We start from the raw sequence: 5,143 nt of genomic DNA, 5'->3' as shown, positions 1-5,143 counted from the left end.
GGGACTTCCTGGTTCCTTGGACTTTAACTCCCAGAAGCCCTCACTGACGCGGTCAATAACCGGGAATTCTGGGAGATGAAGTCTTAAAGGCTAAAAAAGGGTCGTTTCACATTCTTGGTTGCATCTATCAGGGATGGGCAAACTTGGACCCTCTAGGTCAGGGGTCCCCAAACTAAGGCCCGGAGGCCGGATGCGGCCCATCGAAGCTATTTATCCGGCCCCCACGGCACAAAGACAGAAGGGGGTTGGGCTATATGACCCAAGGGGTCTCTTCTTCTCTTCCAACCCTTATTATTATTATTATTATTATTATTATTATTATTATTATTATTATATTATGACACAGCAAACAAGATAGATATGCTGGATTTCATATCACAAAATCACAAGTCGAACACTTCCCAAGTGTCTAGGACTGTGTGATGCATTTTCGGATGATGCGCGCAGATCCCAGTAGGGTGGCCTTTTGCAGTTGGCAGATCATAATTTTGTCAATGTCTATTGTTTCCAAATGCCGGCTGAGATCTTTTGGCACGGCACCCAATGTGCCGATCACATTGTATTATTATTATTATTATTATTATTATTATTATTATTATTATCAACACAACAACGTTGTATGGCACAGCAAACAAGATAGATATGCTGGATTTCGTTTTGCAAAACCACAAGTCGAACACTTCCCAAGTGTCTAGGACTGTGTGATGTATTTTCTGATGATGTGTGCAGATCCCAGTAGGGTGGCCTTTTGCAGTTGGCAGATGGTGATTTTGTCAATGTCTATTGTTTCCAAATGCCGGCTGAGATCTTTTGGCACAGCACCCAGTGTGCCCATCACCACCGGGACCACCTGTACTGGTTTCTGCCAGAGTCTTTGAAGTTCAATCTTGAGGTCCTGATAGCGGCTGAGTTTTTCCTGTTGTTTTTCATCTATGCGACTGTCACCTGGGATGGCAACATCAATGATCCAAACCTTGTTCTTTTCCACAACTGTGATGTCTGGTGTGTTGTGTTCCAGAACTTTGTCAGTCTGGATTCGGAAGTCCCACAGTATCTTTGTGTGCTCATTTTCCAATACTTTTGCAGGTTTGTGATCCCACCAGTTCTTTGCTGCTGGGAGGTGGTACTTGAGGCATAAGTTCCAATGAATCATTTGGGCCACATAGTTGTGCCTCTGTTTGTAGTCTGTCTGTGCGATTTTCTTACAGCAGCTGAGCATATGATCAATGGTTTCGTCGGTTTCCTTGCACAGTCTGCATTTTGGGTCATCAGCTGATTTTTCAATCTTGGCCTTAATTGCATTTGTTCTGATGGCTTGCTCCTGGGCTGCAAGGATCAGGCCTTCTGTCTCCTTCTTCAGGGTCCCATTCGTGAGCCAGAGCCAGGTCTTCTCCTTATCAGCTTTTCCTTCAATTTTGTCAAGGAACTTTCCATGCAGTGTTTTGTTGTGCCAGCTGTCAGCTCTAGTTTGTAGTGCGGTTTTCTTGTACTGGTTTTTTGTCTGCTGTGTTTTGAGGAGTTTCTGATTTTTGACTTCAATCAAAGCAGGTTCTTCACTTTGCTTGACATATTCTGCCAGGGCATGTTCTTCTTCTTTGACTGCTTGCTTTACTTGTAAGAGTTCTCTGCCCCCTGATCTTCTAGGCAGATATAGCCGGTCAACATCACTGCGAGGGTGCAGTGAATGATGAATGAATTATTATTATTATTATTATTATTATTATTATTATTATTATTATTAATAACATTGAGGCTGGGTGGCCATCTGTCAGGGATGCTTTGCTTGTGCTTTTGGTGCACAAAGGCAGAAGGGGGTTGGACTGAATGGCCCAAGGGGTCTCTTCCAACCCTCTTTATTAATAATAATAATAATATAACATAAAGGCTGGGTGGCCATATGTCAAGGGTGCTTTGCTTGTGCTTTCGGTGCACAAAAGCAGAAGGAGTTGGACTAAATGGCCCAAGGGGTCTCTTCAAACCCTCTTTATTATTATTATTATTATTATTATTATTATTATTATTATTATCATTATTATCATTATTATTATTAATAACATTGAGGCTGGGTGGCCATCTCTCAGGGGTGCTTTGCTTGTGCTTTTGGTGCACAAAGGCAGAAGGGGGTTGGACTCAATGGCCCAAAGGGTCTCTTTCAACCCACTTTTTGTTGTTGTTGTTGTTGTTGTTGTTGTTAATTATTATTGCTCGGTGGCCAACTATAGTCCGGCCCTCCAACGGTCCGAAGGATCGTGAACTGGCCCCCTCTTTAAAAAGTTTGGGGACTCCTGCTCTAGGTGTTTTGGACTTCACCTCCCACAATTGCCAACAGCCTACCGGCTTTTAGGAATTGTGGGAGTTGAATTCCAAAACACCTGGAGGGCCTAGGTTGGCCCATGCCTGGTACACTGACCCTATATACATCAATCCCAAGACATCCTTAAATGGCAAATCTCTATGGACCATGTTTAAAAAGCGCCAGACCATTAGCATCCAGTTTAAACTGAACTTTGTTTTAAAAAAAAAACCCAAAAAAAACTTAGTTTCTACTTTTGTTAACTAGCATAAGTTGAGTGCCAGTTGGAGCCCTTGGTGGCGTAGTGGATTAAAGCCTTGTGACTTGAAGGTTGGGTTGCTGATCTGCAAGCTGCCAGGTTCGAATCCCACCCGGGGAGAGCGCAGATGAGCTCCCTCTATCAGCTCCAGCTCCATGCGGGGACATGAGAAGCCTCCCACAAGGATGATAAAAACATCAAAACATCCAGGTGTCCCCTGGGCAACGTCCTTGCAGATGGCCAATTCTCTCACACCAGAAGCGATGTGCAGTTTCTCAAGTCGCTCCTGACACGAAAAAAAAAGTGGCAGTTCCCTGCAGAATTGGTTTGTACCAGTCGTTCTTTATCTTCACACAAAACAAGGAAATATAAACAAGGCTTTGAAGCTGAAAGGCCATTCAATGCTAATCAAGGTGGGCAATAATAACAATGTCCCACCCTAGACATTGTTATTATTATGTATTCATTGTTATGTATTCATTGTTATTATATTTTGACAGCAGTAATGCAGAAAAATATTACATTTCAGCTTCACAAGATCCATCAAGAAAAAGGATCAAAAACAAACTTTTGGTATCAATTGAGAATAAGCACAAAATATAAAGTAAGTGATAATAAATGAATTACCAGGATTTTTCAGCCATTCCATATAGTTTTTTTATTGGGTTGCTGTGAGTTTTCCAGGCTGTATGGCCAAGTTCAAGAAGCATTATCTCCTGACGTTTCGCCCACATTGATGGCAGGCATCCTCAGCGGTTGTGTGGAAAATAGGATATTGTCTGTTTGAGGCAAGTCAAAAAAGAAGCACAATCAAAGGCCTGGCAGACCGTGCAAAAAGAATCTGCAAACCTCACTTCTTCCAAGGTGAACTAAACCATCTAAACTGGGCTCTACAGGCCAATGGAGACTCTATCACAGACATCAGAAGAGCTGCAAGGCCAAGAACAAGCCACGAGAGTAAAGATGAAGATCCACCCAGAGGAAAAGTGTTCTTACCATATATCATCTAGGGAACCACTGACCGCATAAGGAAGCTGATGAAGAAACACAACCTACAAACTATCTACAGACCCACTAAGAAAATGTAACAAATGCTCCATTCAGCAAAGGACAAGAGTGATCCTTTCACCTCTGCAGGAGTCTACGGTATACCATGTAGCTCTGGACAAGTCTACATAGGGACCACCAAATGCAGTATCCAGAAACCAAACACGAATCCAGAAACATGAAAGGCACTGCAGACTAACTCAACCAGAGAAGTCAACCATAGCAGAGCACTTGATGAACCAACCTGGACACAGCATAATATTTGGGAACACAGAAATGCTGGGCCACTTTGACAACTGCCATGTCAGACTACACAGGAAAGCCATTGAAATCCACAAGCACGTGGACAATTTCAACACAAAGGAGGAAACCATGAAAATGAACAAAATCTGGCTACCAGTATTAAAAAAACCCTCTAAAATAGGACAATAAATAAAGAACAAGACTTTGAAGACGGGGGGAATTCCAGACAAGAAACAATCACAGCCAGCTCACACCTCCCAACAAAGGATTCCCCCAGGCAGGAAGCAGCCAGGCCTTGAAACTGCAGAGCCATTCCATGGTAATCAAGATGACCAATTGCAACATTCACACCTGCCTCAAACAGACAAGAGTTCTTTCTCCCACCCTGGACATTCTGCAGATATATAAACCCCACTTGACTAGTTTCCAACAGACCCCACAACCTCTGAGGATGCCTGCCATAGGTGTGGGTGAAATGTCAGGAGAGAATGCTTCTGAAACATACAGCCCAGAAAACCCACAGCAACCAAGAAAATGTAGTTGACTCATGGGGCTAACTCAGGCATGGGCACACTTTGGCCCTCCAGGTGTTTTGGAGTTCAGCTCCCACAATTTCTAACAGCCTGGAGGGCCAAAGTGTGCCCAGCTAGATGGAGCAAAAGCAAGTGTGAGGCTTTTTAAAATTTATAGACTCGCTTGTCTAAATACTGTGTCTCTTCCATTTCTGTAAGAATTAAGATTCCCAGAAGCTATAAAATTCTTTTATAGAATAGATTTGATCAGGAATTCCAGGATTTTTATATCCAATTCAGATTATATTCTCTTTTTGGAAATGTCTCAGTAACAGGTCTTGATATGTTTGTTTCTACAGCGATAAAATGTCCCTGCTCGATGGGGTGTAGAATAAATACACACTTCAATATTACATGGATTTACAGCATTCCAGAAGGAAAATATATTTTATCAGGGGGACCAAGGTAACATGCTGGATGATTTGCATCTGTGGTTCTGGTAACCTGCATAGGATTTTAAACATAGTAAAATATAGGGAAGTTGAGAAGAGAGTAATGTGACGGCCAAAAAAAGCAACTATATTTGGCAGTTCTCCCTAAAGAGTTGCAAGGCAAAAGGAGACATATTTTGTCTAAATATGTCATCCACTAGGGCCCCATCCACACTGCTATAGAATGCAGTTTCAAACTGCATTATATGGTCAGTGTAGGCTGGCTCTGCACTGCCATATAATCCAAATTATCAAAGAGGATAATCCAGATTATCTATTTTGAACTGTATTATATGAG

This window comes from Anolis carolinensis, chromosome 3 (genome assembly GCF_035594765.1).
Source record: "Anolis carolinensis isolate JA03-04 chromosome 3, rAnoCar3.1.pri, whole genome shotgun sequence".
Lineage (NCBI taxonomy): Eukaryota > Metazoa > Chordata > Lepidosauria > Squamata > Dactyloidae > Anolis > Anolis carolinensis.
Note: the sequence above shows the minus strand (reverse complement) of the source record.